General features: G+C 34.7%; 1 protein-coding gene across 24 annotated transcripts in view; it reads right to left on the bottom strand.

Annotated features, from left to right (window-relative positions):
* The window catches only part of MAP2 (microtubule associated protein 2), a 261,018-nt gene that overhangs the window by 72,454 nt on the left and 169,341 nt on the right, over positions 1-19,223 (bottom strand). For 3 of the 24 annotated variants that reach the window (XM_088794145.1, XM_088794148.1, XM_088794149.1), the window contains one exon: positions 16,889-16,995. The exons of the other annotated variants lie outside the window; for them this stretch is intronic. The gene's annotated coding sequence lies outside the window, so the exon portion shown is untranslated. The remainder of the gene's footprint in view (positions 1-16,888; positions 16,996-19,223) is intronic. 24 annotated transcript variants of the gene reach the window in all.

Raw genomic sequence — 19,223 nt, 5'->3', positions numbered from 1 at the left:
AGCCTAGCTTGAGACTGTAAGCAAGAAAAGTCCTAAGTAGGTTTAAAAAAAAAAAAAGTACTAAGTCCAGACATTGATTCATAATTTATAGTAAATTGCAATGGAATCTTAGCTGTTAGGGCTAAACACAAATGCCAATATGAATCAGGGTATAGTTACCTATAATATGCATTTTTAAAAAAGAAATCCAAGAAGTTTAAGTTGCTATTTATATAAGAATGAGGTATTTCACTTGACTTTATCATATCATGGTTATTATGCCACTTATTACAGGGCCTCAGTATTCTTCCCAATTAAGATGTACAGTTGGGGGGGAAAAAGCTAAGAGATCTTCTCTCACCAGAAATGTTAGTTATGGACTTGAGTGGTGAGCTTCAATCTTTGCTACCCTTGGTTATTAAACATTTTTTTCCTGAAAGTTCTCTAAGGACAGATTTAGTTCTTCTTTCATTAAAACTCCAGCTTTTAAAATTCTAGTTCTTAAAATTCCAGCCTGTTCCCTCAATAAGCCTTAGATCTGGTTCTCTCAGTCTAATGCTTCTTGGTAAGAGTATACATGTTTTCTTTTTTTATTATTATTAGTTTCAGGTGTACAAAACAACATAATGATTAGACATTTACACCTTTCACAAAGTGATAACCCAAGTCTGGTGCCCATTTGACATCATGCATATCTATTACAAAACCATTGATTACATTCCCTATGCTGTACTTTACATCCTGTGAAATATATATATATATATATATATACACACACACACACACACACACACATATATATATAATTATAGTTGATATTCAATATTATTCTATACCAGTTTCAGCGCAGTGGTTAGGTATTTATATAATCTATAAAGTGATCCTCCTAATAAGTCCAGTACCCACGTGGCACCCTATATAGTCTTTACAACATTACTGATTATATTTCCCATACTGTATTTCACATCACAGTGACTATTTTGTGACTATCAATTTATACTTCCTAATCCCTTCACCTTCCTCACTCATCCCCCAAACCTCCTCCCATCTAGCAACCATCAGTTTGTTCTGTGTATCTATGAGTCTGTTTCTATTTTAAGAGGATACATGTTTTCATCCCATCTACTGAACCATTGATCACTGGTACACTATAATTCATTTCACTGTTGGATAATCATGAAAGACGTTAGGTTCTTTAGTATTTGGCAATTTGTCATTAACCTTTTATTCCAATGACATAAGCCAAACTACATGACTTGGCATTGATCACATTTCTCACCTGCTGAAGATTCAACTTGTATCATCTTATATCATCATAATAAGACTTCTATAACCAGAATGAAAACAGTCATTCACAGATTAAATTCCAAGTTGAAATGGTATATGGATTAGTTCCTTCTCTATTTAACATACGTAAAATTCTTCATTTCATTTTTAGGTAGGTACATATATAATGTTGCAAAGTAAAATCAGTACTTTCCCCAATGTTGATTAGAAAGTTTTAGTATCATGAATCAGGAGCCTTATAAGTAGCCAAATCTCTTAGATAATTCTAGTTAAGACATATCAAGAAAGAGAAGAAAGCAAGTAAAAGAGTGAAAGAAACAACAACAACAAAAAGAGCAGAGAAAAGAAAATACCCAAGTCAACATAAAACATGGCTATCATGGCAAAGCTCAATTCATAGATTGGGACAGATATATTCCAGTTTTCAATTACTTAATAGAAGTATTTTTACCTAATATGATAATTAATGTAAGTTCTTGGAAACTCATTTTGTAGTTTATGTGTAGGTTGGTCAGTCACTACTGTTATTATTTATCAGATTTCTAGAATATCAATTATGACATTAATAATTAGATTTCTATTGTACTGAGATTCTTTTATATTTAAATGCATCTGCTTTAAAAGTTTTCCAAGCTTAAGATTACAATGCTCTATGTTTCAAAACTCTGGGGTTTTACTTGAGTACCTGTCCAAATACTTACATAAATTCCTATTTTTTTTGTATGAGAAGAAAATTTGGACCTGCCCACTGGCAACCCAAAAGCCGATCTCCAAATCTGCAAGACCACTCTTGAAAATATTGTCTTTTGTGAAATGATTGTCCCTTGCATAAGGATATATACAATAAATTAATTTATATTGGAATTTAGAAATACGGTAATATGTATTTTGTTGATATTTAATAGACAATCAAGTCATACAGATAGTCCCACATTTTTCCTTAATTATCAGACACTTCAATGCTTAACTGCAATATTTACCTCATTCTAAGTCTTTGATACTGCATTCTGTTTCTTGTTTTATATATAATTTGGTTGTGAAACATCAAGCCTTTTCTCAAATTAGGCAGAAAATATATTACAAATAAATAATAAGAGTAAAACATTTTACTTTAGGGTATTATTCTTTGAGAAAATTATATAATATTATTTAGCACACAATAGATTTCATGTTACCCTTCATGCATATATATATATATATATATACATATATATATATGTGTATATATATATATATATATATATATATATATATATACATATATATATATGACATCTATCTTTTCCACAGAAAGTGTTTTATAAAACCTTACATAATATTCTAGATCTTTTCAGATACATTACATGTTAACAAACTCTAATAAAAATATGATTTCTTAGAAAACATAACATTACTTAGTTTTTAAAAAAAGATATTTCTCCTTTATCCATCTTCCCTAGAATACTATTTTAATCACCATCCAAGCAAATGTTGCTAATAAATGAATGATAACTTGAAAATGACAAATAACTTATTATTTTGGATGTGGCCAAATAATACACTTTTGTTGGTTCTCCCTAAGGGTTATAAAATCATATGTGTACATTAAAACTTATTGTGTTTAAAGGCTAGTTTAAAAAGAGAAGCATTTTCATGCCGACCTGCATGTACCTTTGGACCGCCTGGGTACTGTACATAAAAATATATAGTTTGACATGCTTTTATAGTTCCTGTATTTTCTATTCTTTAAAGTAAGTAGTGAAGAGCGTACCAAACAGAAGTTCCTGAACACATATGCCCTAAGGGCTTGTAGACACAAGAAAATAAGGTACAGTTGTCACATTTCCTTCACTATGTAAACGGAAGAAATAAGTAAGCAGAAATAGTCAGAAGAATATGTCCCTGACAGTTTCTGAGTGACTGAAGAATTTCTTTTCTCAGGGCAAATTCAGGGCTAAAGACGTAAATTGGAGAAACATTTTACTAAAAAAAGAATCAATTTTCTAATTTTCTACTTAGAGGTTTTCATATTTTTAAGTATGAAAAGGATTATGCAAAAATAAGACGCACACAATCAAAGAATGATAGTAATATAGAAATTGACCAAAGCACCAATTATTTATTAGTTGGGTTTCAAATATTGAATGTTGAATGCATGTTTCATCAACCTCCTAACTACAGATAAACACAGGGAAAAGGTTCTGTTAGCCATAAATTGTTGGCCAACACTAGCTCAATCAGTGAGAGGAGAATGGTTTAGAAGCCCAATTTTAAAGCATGGTAGAAGAACTGGTACTCAGATTCTAACTCCATTGAGAGCATATGAAGAATAACACCAGTGGAACAAACTACTAGACATGAATAAGACAGTAAACATAATAGAGAGTATGTGACACGTAGATTTAGAAACATCTTTAAGATACACTATTTCATCCTGTCTCAGAAAAGGTTTAAATCATTACACTGAAATGCTCTTTGGTGACTATACACTTCCGATGTTTCTTAAAGTGTTTTCAGCCGATTACCTCCAACATCAATTTAAGAAATTAGAATTTCTGGGTAAGGGCCTTGGAAATTGATATTTTAATAAGTTCACCAGGTGATTCCAAGACACTAAAGTTTGAAGACTCGTGCTTTGCAAGCCTGCTGCTTATGACTTGAGAAAAGAACCAAGAAAGACAAATACACACATGAAACACCCCTGCAGAATAATTGGAGTAAAGGGATAAGGCATTTATATTGATAGGTTATGTAATCATTCTCACAAATAGAAACTGAACCTTTCACTTCCTCAATCCAGGACATTTATGATAAGGTGATAGATTCCAACCAGGGCACTGACTGCTTTTAGTCAGATTCCTGGGAATATGCCAGTATTCTGTTGTGTCTAATCCTACTTGAGGGAGGCAGAAATATCTCAAGAAGTTTAAAATTATACCCTGTCTGTGGTAAAAACCTATTTCATACTGTGAAAACAATGACTAGTCACTGGTCAGTCTAGCAACACCTTTGAATTGTTTTTAGAATATTTATTTTAGATACTTCTTGGCATTTATATTAATGGTTTATGACCAAAGTACACTTGCTTAAAATATCTCCAATCGAGATATAATTTTCTTTACCTGTTAAATCATTTTGGAGATAGATGGGAGATAATAGGCAGGGTGTGCATGTGTGGTAGATAATTCTGAACTAGCAAAGATCTCAAAGAAGTAATTCAATGATGTCATATCTAGATAATTGAGACGTGTGCTGAAAATGTCATTCAGTAGAGCAGTACTTTTTCTCTTGGGATTCCCATAGAACCACAAACCTCACGGTTTTTCTCTGGATTACAATATTAGAAAGATTACAAAGCTCAGAAATAGTCCCTGATTATAGTTATTACTAGGCAGCTTTAAATACTCCCCCAAATTGGCAACAATGAAAGCTTGGAAAAACTAAAGAAAAAATACACTGTGTGCTGGATGGGCGTGTCTCCATTTTTATAATGCACTTGGCACCGACCGTTCGAGAATGTTTTCTATGATATGTTCTGTCCTGTCATCATGTAACGTGCCAGGTCAATAATAACATTGTGATTATAATTTTGTACTGCTACATATCCAAAGATGAACAAAAGAATAAAACAATTTACATAATACAATATAATACAAGTCATATAATACAATTAAGCACGTGAATATTGTTTCCTTTTCATGTAGGCTCCATTATGCCTATATTATTACTATCCATACTACTACTGCTACAAAACAGAAACTTTTGTTTTAGTCCCTAACAACATTAGAAGTTTATGTGGAACCTATTTCTTTACTTATAAATGCTGAGGAGTTCTAAGCATACATAGTTATTCACTGACTCATAATAAGCTTGCATTCCTTCTCTTTGTCTTCTATGCAAAACTGAGGAAAAGTCTTTTATGGCATTAAAAAATTAAGTTGAAAATCCAGGTATTTGTTTCATGTCTTTTCTGTTCTGGTCAGGAGCATTGTAAAACATCTACACAGATGACTCACTCTTCATCACACACCATGACTAATAAGAAATTCATATGAAGAGAGTTGGTGGGTGTATAATTATTTTTGAAGATGACGGACACATAGTACACAATAAGCCAGTGTTAGGTTATTGGTGGAATTATATAAGATAATACAAATAAAGCATAATTCCAAGCAAGTAGGAAGTGTTCAATATATGCTACTTATTATTAGTTATTATTTTATGGCTTTTATTTGAAAATTTTTAGCAATAGGATTCAGTGCATGGTTTGCTCCATAGTGAAAAACTGAGGCAAGAAAGATTAAATTATTTTACCAAGTTAGACACTTCCAGAGAGATCTGGAATGAGAAGCCAAATCCACTAACATCCATTCATTGCTTGCTCTTTCACTGAGCAGTTGGACAGGTGGAATGGCATTGAACAAGAAAGAGAATACAACCCAGGTAACCACACTACAATTCATAAAACTGTTCCATTGATAAAAATCTACCATATTAAACTGGATAAGGTAATTTATGTGACCATACTATATAACCTCTACTTCATAGCTGTGTTATTTCTGAACCCTTTTTAACATTATATAAGAGGGTTAATAAATACCTCATTTATAGATCATAAATAAATAATATTCTAAAACTTTTGCCTCTACTGATGATATTTAATTAAGGACCTGTGCTTGCGTACTGAAGATATAGTGGAATAAGTAATAGATTTTTAGCAAGAAAATCAGGTTTGACTTCTGGCTTTCCCACTTACTAGATGTGCAAACTTTGACATGACACTAAATCTGAGTGTTAGTTTCATAAGCATGTATCTATTGAACCACTGAACAGATAAATTTTGACTCCTACAACAGTATTTTTCTTTGACTGTATGAGGAGACATTCAATCACAAAATTTTAACAAATTTTTTCCTTAAATTAACATAAATTTAAGCATCAGGATAAAAAACTTAAAAGGGAAATTGTAACTTGAATTTTGACAATTAATGATTTTGTTTTAAACATTTGCCAGTTTGAAATCTGATTCTAGACCTGTCAGACTGTCCAATGTCACATAAAATGTAAATCTCCTTTGGGTACAAATCTGAGGAATAGTCTAAAGAATCACAGATATTCCAAAGAAAAAAATTAGGGCATAAGTAATTACTGATACCACCACCAAATAAAAATCCTTTAGTTCCACATTATAGGGAAGGCACTGGCTGGGTATCAAAGCACCTATAATCTAAAAACAATACTCAATACTTGAGGACAAGATAAAAGCATAAATTCAAAGATAAGAACATAAAAGCGTAAATTCAAAAACTAAATACTTTATGGTTTTCCATCAAAGGCATCCATTTTAGGTATTTACCACAGAAGGAAGGATAAAGTCCTGTGGAATTATAAGCTAGATACCATTTGTTTTGTTTCCTGCCACTTTATCTTATCTGCTCAGTCCCTTCATCTTTTGATCAACAATTCTCCCTCCACAAAACAAGCCATGTGACCAAAGCTCTGCCTCTTACCATGTTCAGATTAAAGTCGTATTCCAAATATAGTAAGTGTATATGGGTTTACAACATAACCATTCATAGCATTTGTTTGCTGCATTCCTTTGAACTTACTGCACTTTTTGTCGGAGAACTGAAAGTTGAATGTCCATCCTGTCATGAACGTTATAGAATTAATGGGATGCTGGCTTATATGACCGCTAAAATGCCTTCTGGACTCTAAGATGGTAAACCTTAACTCATGAAGCAATTGTTTGATAATGTCTCCAACAGATTAATGTAAAGGCTTTATGTATCACAGGGAATGTGAATGGGGATACAAGAGAAGATATATAGCTCTTGTGCTCAAGGAGCTCACAGACAACCAGTAACAAAAATGAGTCTGGTACATGCTGTGATACAGAAAAGGACGGAAGTGGCAGAGGTACATGGGCAGCTCCTACCAGAGTGAGAATTCAATCAATACTTCCTGGAGGAGATAACATCTGAGTTGAGATTAAAGGACAAGTAGGAGTTAGCCAAAGAAAGGAGGGAAAGCTTGCTAGAAAGAAAGAGGCGTGGATGACCACCTCCTGTGTTATTTTTGACTTGGGCTAGCTAGGCAACACCTTCCAGGAATATACCATAATGAGTACTCTGTGTTAAACGGTCCTCCCTGTTCTGTCTCACTCCCAAGGCTGGGAGCTCTTAGAGGAAGAGCTGTGTTCATTTCATCTCTGCATCGCCAGCACCCTGTACAGTGAGTGGCACAGAATGGGTTCAACAGCAAATGTTTACTAGACGAATGAGGAACATGTGTGAAGCACAAGATTGTTCACTGTGGTCCAGAGTGAAGCGGGACATGGAGAAACGAGGCTGCCAGGCAGGCATGAGACACCCAGAAAAGATGTGAGAGAAGGGAGTGGCATAGTCAAGTGTATTTTTTAGAAGGATTGATCCAGTATTGGTACTAAAAGCAAATTGGAAGGAGGAGTGGCTAAATACAGAAGCATCTCTTAGAGACACTTTAGAAAGAAACTGGTAGACCTGACAGTGTCACTGGGATTGAAACGAGAGGCTAGATTCTACGTTCAAAAACTTAATTGAAACGAAAAGGTAACCCTCTTCTTTTAAGAGACTTGCCATATAAATTAAAGTTTCTCTATTTTATCTATCTATTGTTTACCCACTTACATACCTTCCTATCAATCTATTTGTTGTGAGAAGGGGAATGATAAAGAACATTGTACTATTTTGACAGGTATTTACTTTATTGTTTTCTTGAGTTTAGTTTGTGGTCCAGTCAAATACCATGTTCTGAAGAGCTCTTGTTCGTTAAACTATACAAGTGTTGGCAAATATTTTACTTGATGTTTGATGAACAATGTAAGATGGAATTCTTTTTTTGTTTATGTTCAGTATGAGTCCCATGAAGTTCTTTCAGCTGCCTTTTTTTTTCTTTTTTTTGAGTTATGACATCAGGTTATAAAGATATACAAGCTTGGTCAGATCTGCATTCATCTGATGAGACATTGAGACAAGGAAACAGAGAGTGTTGAGTAAAAGACAGAGATCCTAAACGACTTGAGAATCGGACTTTTCCTTAAGAGGCACTACAGATGCTCCTCAACTTACAGTGGGGTTACATCCCAACAAACCCATTGTAATCGAAAACATCTTAAGTCAGAAAAGCATTTACTACATCTAACCTACTGAACAACATACCTTAGCCTAGCCTACATTAAGTGTGGACAAAACACAATATCTGAAAAATGCTGGCAACACAGCACCCTGTAGAGTTTCTGCTGTTTATTTATCCCAGTGATCGCGTGCCTGACTGGGAGCTGCCCAGTGTCACAGGATAGTATCATATCATATATTGCCAGCTTGGGAAAAGAGCAACATTAAAAAGTTCCAAGTATAGTTTCAATTGAATGTGTATATATCACTTTTTCATAAAATTGAGAAATCGTACGTCAGGATCCATTTGTATTTATAAATTGCTTTAACAAGCATGTATTGAGCCTTCACTTAATTCCACATCATTATAAATCATCAATTCATTTATTGTGCCTTCTAGAATCTTTTCAATAAACATTTATTAAATACCAGCTTTATATCAGGAATTATCTTAGGCACTAGGAACACAATGATGATAAAGATGGATTCTGGCCACACACAGCTCACACTATACTGGAGGGCAAGATGTGTTTGAAAGATACAAGATGACACAGCAAATGCAATAATAAGAGTACACCAGAGGTGCTACATGAATATAAACCTTCATATATATATACACATATATGTATATGTACAAGTATATTTATGTATACACACACATATATAAATGATTGGATGCAAAATATCTGTATTATATGCATTTTTAAATAAACTACTACATACATGAAAGTCCAAAATCTAGTTAATTATATTAAATACTAGTTTCCTTCTAGAGAAGGTAAAATGTGAGTTACATAAAAGTAAAGTATGAGTCATATAAACCAGATCAATTTCTGTTTCCTTTTTCCTTTCTCTTTTTTATTTAGATTCAGGGCAGTCTGTGTGCTATGTTTTGCTGTGCCACTGCCGGCTGTAATTGTGACTCAGGGGAATTCTGAGTTAAGTTGAAAGTAGTCTTCTTCACTCTAACAGTTGAGTTGGGCCAAAAAGAAAGCAAGCAAAATTTTTATCATTTGGAATTTCCACATAATTCAATTCTGATCCAGTTGGGCCAGTCTTCAGATACTGCTTGATTTATCTCTTGGAGCAGACATATCTCTATTTACCCTGGATATTCTAGAAATCAGGTCAATTTTTAGTAGCTTGCTACTTGTATTCTGCCAAACTTCCAAAGTGATATGATGTGGCACAAATTTACTAAATCCTTCAGGCCTGAAATATATACAGTTAGTCTATTTTTTGAGATGGTAAAAAATTGAACTGGAAAAATACTCAAGTAAACAAATATACATAGTGTTTGATTTTTCTAAAAAAACAAATATTCCAATCTTACATGTAAAAGTTTTAATGTAAATACAGGCACAGATGTGGCAATATTATATGGTGGACCCATAGGTAAAAATATTTTGATATAGAAAAAGACCCATCATAGGTAAGTCAGGCAAATAGGACCTGGCCAAGAACAAAAAAACATGATTAGGAATGTAAAAAAATGTTTAATTTAAAAATAAAACACATTTCTAGGAAAGTCAAAAATTTTGAGGAGGCATATTAATTTTTGAAATATATTTGCTCCTTTGATTTTTTTTATTTTATTTTAGGTAAACTAGGAGGTAAAGGAAAGGAAATTCTCCAATTTTAGGTGAGGAAGTTCATAGTTAAGCTATGTAAAAAAAAAATGAACTGAAGATGGGATCAAAAAACTCAGTGATAGAAAAATGCTCTAGATAACTGCTTTTCTCCAAGAAAATGGCCATAAACAACTGCCTTTTACCTTGACATGATATCCATATTTCCTGTGGGCATTTTGGTTGAGAACTTCTAAGATGCAAGATTTAATTTCATCTTCCTTACCTTTTCTTCTCTTTGTTTTACCTCCAGAAACACATTGGAATGAAATAGTAAAATTAATATTATATTCAGTGTCTGGTATTTTAATCATAGAGACCAAAGGAAACAGCCATATTAGGTGAACATAAATATTTTCTTGGTAAACGCAGGATAATGCAAATCATGATGCATAGCTACGTCTCCTTTGAGGCACTGAGTGCTATGAGAGCTAACAATAATTAATGTACACCTATTCCGTCCCAGGCACAGTTCTAGATGCTGAAGATAGGTAAATACTAGCAAGACTCAATTTTTGGTCTTAGGGAGCTAACTGAGAGAAGCTAACATGTCCACATACAGTTAGGTGATAATATTATAAGTGCTTTAATAGAGGTATAAAGTGATTCTATGGAAGTTCTTAAGAAATCAGAAAAAAAAAAAAAGAAATCAGAAAATTCATGGGAGATACCAGAATGACAAAACTTGTTTTCAATCTTGAAGGGCATTCAAGGGCGTAATTCTACACACAAAACATAGCAGCACAAAGACATGGGGGAATAAGAGAACTGGAAACGTCAAGGATGTTTCAGAATGCCAGAAACAGGAGTAGTGGAACATGTGGCAGAGAGGCAAGTGTCCAGATGATGAAGCATCTTGTTTGTCAGGCTGTGTAGTATAAAATGTTATCATTATCAATGGCATACAACTGAGTAACTTTAAGCAGATGAATAACGAGTCAGGGAAAGAGTTGCAGAAGGCTATGATTAGAAACATAAGTGGATAGGTGGTCAATAATGCAATAATTAATGAGAAAGCATATAAACATTTGAATGAAGGTAAAAGTAATGGGACTGGAGATGGGGGAAAATACATTCATTTTGAGACAGGAAATTCTCTCAACATGTCACAGGTCATATAAAATTCTTATCCTAGTAAAGTTGCATTAGAGTAACCAAACACCTAATTAAAATATAAAATGTAAATGTTTAATATGAAAATACTGACTTTATATTTAATGTTAAATTATTAAATTTAATACTTGAGATTTAATGTAAAATTTAGAATAAGAAGATAACAAGGCAAGTGGAAGGCCCTATTTTCAATAGGGGGTTCAGGAAAGCATCTCCAAGGAGGTGAGCTCAGAGAAGAGACTCAAATGATGTGGAGGGTGCTAGCTATGCAAAGAACTGGGGTAAGGATGGTCCAGGAAAGAGATGTGAACTTTAAGTATAAAGCTTCTGGGGTGGGAATGAGCTTGGTGTGTTTGAGGCTGACTTGGTGTAAGATACAGGAAGAGTGCTATGAAAGCTAAGTAGAGACAGGTTGTGGAGAATTTGGTGAAGAATGTGGATTTATTTCTAAGTATAATGGGAAGGAGGGAAATAGGAGATGTTGGTCAAGGGTAAAAACTTTTGAGTTATGAAACCAGTAAGTTCTGGGGATTCAATGTACACACTATAGATTGGTGATTACAGTTAATAATACTGCATTATATACTTGTAAGTTGGTAACAGAATAGATATTGTTGTAAATATTGTCACCAAAACAAAGAAATACTAATTATGTGACACGATGGAGGGGTTAGCTAATGTTATGGTGGTTATCATTTTGCAATATATAAGTGTATCAAATCAACACACTGTACACCTTAAACATACACAATGTTATATGACAATTATATCTCGATAAAGCTGGAAAAAAATGTATAATGAGAAATCCTTGCAAGATGTTGAGCAGGGTGGTAATAATTGTGTAAAAGACCATATGGTTTCTGTGTGGAAAATAGAGCACAGCGGGGCAAGACTGAAAACCGAGTTCAGACAGGAGGCTGCTGCAGTTGTCAATTGAGAGACGATGGCAGCTCTGATCACAGGGGTGCTAAGAGGATTAGAGATCAGTGGATTCTGGCTGCCAGAAACAATAGTTGCAGGATAGGCTTGCTATGACTTAAACCATTGTGAAAAATATAAGTTAGAAGGGTTTGCCATGTATTTTCTATGTACAAATATGTTAAACTATGTAATACAGCTCTCAGCTCTGCAATGAGAAAATTATACACAAATCACATGGCAGCATATTATTTCCCTATAGAGCTTCATTGACAAATTTCCCTGTCCTCATGTTCCGTTCAAACATTACTTTTGCAGTGTATATTTAAATGACCCATAGATACACGTGTGTATAGGTCTATTACATATGAGTGTGCATGTATGTGATACTATATTGTCTTACATTACTATGTTTCTCAAGTCCTCTTGATTTTGAAACAGTTTCCTTTAGAGTTCTTGGGTTCAAAAACAAGACCCTATCCAATTGTAAACAGATGCCAAAAGGAATACACAAGCCAAAACAAAAAGGCTTACACACTGCTTCCCAGTAGCAAAAACTTCCTAGTACCACAGCCGTCTGTCTGTCTTTGAGGGGAGAAAAAAAAAAAAAGGTATTTTTTGTTGTTTTGGCCTTTCGCTCTTTATTCAGGATTGATTACTACCGGATCTTTCCTAGAGCATTGTTCACAATGATTTTAAATGACTCAAGCTTTGGCACCCCCTCACTAAAGTATTTGCTTTAGTGAATTCTAAATTTCTCTTACAGAGACTACAACTGTCTCAGAATCAAACTGCTTTCTGTAGTAATTACTGAGCACATGGTATGACTGGAGTCCTTGATATTCATTAGAAAAAAGTGCAGGGGGTGGGTGAGAACACAAAAAGAGTAAAAAAAAATTAATTGCAAGAAATTTGCAGGTACAAGTAAGTCACTATGCTTCTCAGAAAGAAAGACCTGACAGAGATGCTTAGAAGCAATCAGCCTCCAGGTTCAGCCATGCTGGATTTTTGCTCATCACCTCTCATTCTTCTCACATAGGCTGACGCATCAAACTGCCATATAATACTTGCAGAAAAGGTCAGTTTCATTGGGGTTTATTCATTTTAAAATGTTCTGTGATGCAATGAAAACTTGATTAAATTGCTACCTACTCTCAAAGACAGTTTTAACCTTCAAGGAAAAACGAGTGATCATACACTTACTGCAATGCAGTATTTTCACAAAACCCCAAGCATTCTGCTGTCACAGGAAAATGAAACTGTGACAGAATTACTTAGCAGATAAATTCATTTTGTAGAATATTTAGGTGATAGAATGGATTTTATTCAACACTGACATAATATTCTACGCATGTAAAATTATCACATGCACTGTTATCCTCCATATAAATAGCAATGTTTACCACTGTCTGAATAAATAGTACAGATGTAGCAAATACAAAATATAATGTGAGTCCTATATGATTATTTGAGTTCATCAAAACATCAAAATTCTTTTAAAAATCTTTGCAAAAGTACCAACTGTGGGTTTTTTCCCTCTCAATATTTTACCTTTACTTGTTATTTTTCTTGAAAAGGACATAGCCTTTAGTTCAAAAGGAGTTTTGATCATCCCAATCCATGTCTTTTTTATAATGAATTTTAGAAATTCATCAAAGTACACATTTTTACTTTTCCCCTAATAGAGATTTCTATATCTATTAATTAATCAATTGATCCATTTAGCAAGAAATTATTGAAGAAAACTAAGAGCAGTACAGGGCACCATGCTTTTTTAGCCATAATCCTTTTGGACATAAAGCTTATTTTTATAAATTGGTTTATAAAAAAAATACCTTATTTGTGTGCTACTGTAAGAATTAACTGATAAACTGATGTATAGAATACATTCACTATTTTAACATGATACTGAAATTATGATTCACAGTTTTATCTCTATGGTATGATAGGTATCTATTCTGCCAGGGCTTGAACTATTTGATCCAAATGTTCAACTGTATTAATTCTGTAGATAGACTTTGCATTGGTATAACAGAGACTGCTTGCAGTTTACCAAAATTGCTTTCTTCTTTTTCCTGAGTACACAGAAGGAGTACATTTCCAAACCTCTCTTGTAGGTGGATGTGGTCATGTGACTCAGCTCTAGCCAATGCAATGTGAGCAGAAGTGATGTATCCACTTCTGGGTTTAGCTCATATACAACTTCCACGTGCTTCTCCTTGGTCTTTGCCCTTCTAACCAGCTGGATAGCTGGATGGAGACAATGACAAAATAAAGCCACAAATGAAAGGATTTGGGATCCCTGGTTTACTTTGAAGAGGACAGACAGCCTCCCAACCCAAACACTCACCCAGGACTGTTCAATGAACAAGAAATAAAGTTATAACACATTCCTGGATCTATTTGTTTTAGCAATTAGCTAATCCTAACTAATATATTTGGTTTTGAAGAAAAGTATAATGAATTTTTTTTAAAGGATGAGACTAATAGAAGTAATAGGGTTGAATGAAACAAATTTAAGTAATTATCCTCAAGTAATTGCTTGCACAGCAAATTCTGACTGCCCATGGATGTTGGAGTGGGAGAAATGAGAAAAGAGGAAAGAGCATTTCTTCCAGTGTCTCTTAAATTGCCCTTTTTATTTTCTGGTATGGATGGAGCAAGGAGGGCTCAGCCTTCAGGTTGGTCCTCTTATAATACCTGCTTTCTGGCCAAGACAGAATTTGCAGTCACTTCCAGAGAATCTTAAGACAATCTAATGGCTACCAAGAACAAAGTGGAAGCACTGTCTTTCCGGAGATGGTAGAAGCTAGAAGCTTTTACACAAGGTCTACGTCCTGTCTGTCCAGTCCATCTTCACCTTCCCTCATTGGCTTCACTTTTCTTCAGAGAAATAGTTGGCCCTCATTTTTATTAATATTAATCTCCCTACTTGTTCTTTAACATATCCTTCCTGTCTCCTACAGAGCTTTGTTTCCTTAAATATCCCTCTGTGGTCTCACAGTATCAGCTTCTTCCTTCCCTTACTTTCTAACTATAAACATAGTCTTCTCTCCTATCCAAAACAACCAACCACACATACAAAAGAAATGACCAAAATAAAAAATAAAAAACAAAAACCCAACCACCACTGCCACCACCACCACCATAAAACCTATTTTGTAAATGTACTACCTAGCATGACAACTCATTTCTTTTTCACCTAGGTAATTCCTCATTTATTTACCACTTACACTTTCAATCATATGTACTCTTTTACTGTTGTTAACTATTAACAACAATTGTTTCAAATCTCATAACATGGTTCTGGAGGCACAGATATGGAAAAGACAAAACTTCTGCCTTTGAGGACTTCACAGAGCTGGGAAAAAAGACAGAGATGGAAAAATTACACACCAAGATGATTTTTTGGTAGTCTAGATAGGTATGTTTAAAAGGCTATGGAAACCCCTCTTTCACCAAAGGCACAGTTAATACCATTTTGGGGGGCCTGGAGAAGGAAGCTTCATAGAAGAAATGACATTTGAACTGAACAGACATAACTTTTTGCAAATCAGACAAGGAAAAGATGGTTATTTAGGGAGGGGTTGCAGAAATAGCAAGGCAATAGTAACATGAGAAAAACATGGTATACAAAGACAAATCATTAAGTTGAGGAAGCAACAAGTAGCCTGCTGTGATTAGATAGAAGGAAAGGCAATTGGGTAAGAAGGAGGGATTTGAAATTATCCAGAAATGGCTTCTTGGAGCTCTGTTTAATGAGTTTGGACCTTTGTATTATAGGAAAATTTTAAATAGCCAAAAGAAATGATCTGATATATATGAAAAATCACATGGTTCCAGCATGCAAGAGAGTCAGGTTATAAATGTCAGAAGAAGGCAAACTCATCAAAGGCCATTGAAAGTTTCAGGTAAATGTACCAGAGGTCTGGGCTGGGGGAGCAGGAGTGCTCAGCTCTTAGATTATGAGGTCAGTAACCACATGATGATTTCCCCTCTTCTACTTAAGCAGAAAGCAGATTTCTACTGGTTTTGACTCCTTCTCCCGATTAAGGTTACCACTACTGGTCTACAGAATTTTCTGAAGACAAACATCCAGCAAAATTTGACTTTTAAGACCTCCCACCAAAATAAATAAACAAACAAACAAACAAACAAGACCTCCCACAGTAAGCCTCCCTTTTTAAGTGCCTTATACTCATGGCCAGTGAAAGAACTAAATGCATAGTAACCATTCATGGACCACCATTCTTTTATTCTAACCATTAGAAAAGTGTAGTGTTTATCAGCACCCCATTTTCATCTTTGCCTATTTCCATTTGGATGAACTGTTAAAAGCCAAGACTTAATAACAGCAGCCTGCTAACAAGAACCACAGCCTCTAGCAGCAGGTGGTACCCACCTCTGCCTACAGAATTGCAGCCCAAACAATCTGCTCAGAACTGCTGAGAAACCAGTAGAATGTGCTTCTGACTCAGCCTGTTAAGTAGGAGGACTGTTATTGTTATTTTAACTCCTGCCAGAGTATGTGGGCAATTCTCCCTTTTTCTGTCTCTAGTCAACCCGAGACATCCCTCTTCGAAACCACACCCCTGGAATAGGTTCTAGCTCACTAAGGGCCAGAATCGTTTGGGGTCTGGGTATGACTGCCAGCTGATAGTACCATTAGCCTAGCTGACATCCTAATTTACCAATCGAATTCATCCTCAAAATCTTAAATCAGCCTTCAAAATTATTCACATAGAATGCCACAGACCAGAGAGGAATCCTGATGAGATAGTAATTAGCGCAAGTCACCACACTGATTTTCAGAGAGGATAGTGAAAATACCAGGTTTTCTTTCTCCTTTCCTCAATTGTTGGGGTCTTGTGGTCCTAATCTTTGTCTTTCTCTTGCTAAATGTCTTCAGCCGTGCCAGCACTCATCAAGTGCTGCTCCTAAGAAATATTGTAAAAATAAAACAACAACAAAAATCAGCCTATTTTACAGAAATTTGTTTTAAGGGATTAACTTCACCTATCTGAGAATGATGAAAAGAAATAAATCTCTTCTGATGATAAAGCAAAAGCTAAGCAATGTCAGGTTGTGGCAAACATTATTATTTAGATAAAAGACGGCATGGACTAATAAAATAAATATTTTGTGCTCTTTCAAAATGGTTTTCTCATTTCCACCTCACTAATTTGTCCCTAATTTATCTCTGTGTTTTTGGTACTGTAAATTAAGATTCAAGATTACACATCAGTAGGATAAAGTATTGTCATGATGCTGATGTGTCATGTGTCAGAAACATCCATGAAAGCACTTTAGCATTCCAGCAGTGGTATACTCGATTAAGACAAACTGAAGGAATCTTTAAAAGGGCAACAACCACCACTGATATGCAGTAAGGACCTAGTCAGTGCTTCAACAAGCGAGTGTCCACCAAGATAAAGGCACTGCTCTAGGCACAGCTCGGAACATCACACAGGCTCTGCTTTCAGTGGTAGGAGAGGATGCTGAGACCATGGCAGGGAGGTAAAAGATGCTGGTTTATACAGTACCTTGCTGGCCACATTAGGGGTATGGGCTTTATTCTGGCTGTTAGGGGCCGTCATTTGGTGAATTTTGAACAAGAGAATCGTTATCAATTGATAAAGATTGATAAAAGATCACACTGTGTGACCAAGAGACTATAGGTGAGTAGGACTGAGGAGGCTACTGCAGTAATCAAGGTGAGAGAGCGGATTCCAACGATACAGGTAGAAATAGGGAGAAATGATCAGGTACTGGACGGGCATGAGGTTGGAACTATGATCTGCTCTGCGGCTTAAGGAAGTCAATGTCTCTAACAGGTGGTGGAGGCCTGGGAAGAAACCAAGTGTCAGGGCTGTTTACTACATTACAGGGCTGTAAAGTTTACATGGGGCTTTGGTGTCAAAGAGATGCAGGTATTATATGAAGACTCCAACTTTAGAGAGATATATCAACCTTTGCATTTAGAATCACATGTATTAGGTTTGAAATTTCCATTTGTAAATTTTACAGAATAATGAGTAATATTAGCAAATGATTGCAAAGACTTTGTCATTTACAAAGCATTTCCACTCCTATTATCCCATTCAATTTAATAAAATTGGCATGGTTAAATAATTACAAAGATAATTACTTGGTAAACAATGTCAAGACAACAAAGCAAAATAGAGATATCTAATTAAATAGTCACATTTATGGTATCATTGAATGAATCTTTGTTGTTCTAAATAGCCTATTTTCTCACCCTGGGTAGATACTGCATCTTCATCGCTTTTCTAATATTAGCCCCTCCCCCCCCAACTCACACGAAAGGATCCAAATAAACATTGGTGGAATGAATTAAACTGCTATTTATGTGTCAGATAGGTTAGGTGTTCACAATTCTTTTCCTGGTAGTCAGTATAGCTTTGGAGTCTGAGAGTGATGAGTTTCAGTCCAGGCTCTGATCTTGAGTAAGTTCCATAACATATTTGGGCCTGAATTTCCTCATCTGCAAAATTTCAATGCACTGCTGACCTGTGAGGTTTACATACAATCTTGCATTTACTCATATTTGTCCAGCAAAGGTTAGTTTATCTCTTCTTTCTCCCCCAACTCTGCCAGAGTAATAATTTATTCCCTTCAGAAAATAAAAGTTATGGAAGATTCTATGTCTACAAATCTTACTACTGCTTATTGACATTTTTTTTTTTTTACCTTAAACAAGTTCTAGACTTAACTGTTAGAGAAAATTTGAAACAAAAATCTTTTCTTTTAAAAAGTATCCATGATTTTTTAATGGAATATGAGCAATTAACATTGGGCAAATAAGACTGTTTTTCTTTTAAGCATCTTTTAATTTCAAAAGTAGTATTTACACTGTATTGGGGAATAGTCAGTACTTCATCTATGGGGAAATAAAACAGATTTCAATTACTGTGTTATGGCAAAAGCAGTGAATCACGAGTCCCATTAGTTAGCAAGATCCTTACAGCCAATAAAAAAAGTATTCTTTTTCTAATGAGAATAAAATGAAACATAAAAAGGATTGGCATGATATTATTACATATTAAGAACTTTGAATTTCTTATGCACGTATTGAATTTCTTATTACATATTAAGAACTTTGAATTTCTTATACATATCCTAAAGAAATATTAAATAATACTAA

The sequence above is a fragment of the Rhinolophus sinicus genome, chromosome 17 (assembly GCF_057876585.1).
Source record: "Rhinolophus sinicus isolate RSI-liver-muscle chromosome 17, RSI-T2T, whole genome shotgun sequence".
Classification (NCBI taxonomy): Eukaryota; Metazoa; Chordata; class Mammalia; order Chiroptera; family Rhinolophidae; genus Rhinolophus; species Rhinolophus sinicus.
Note: the sequence above shows the minus strand (reverse complement) of the source record. Positions and strands in the feature narration are given on the sequence as shown.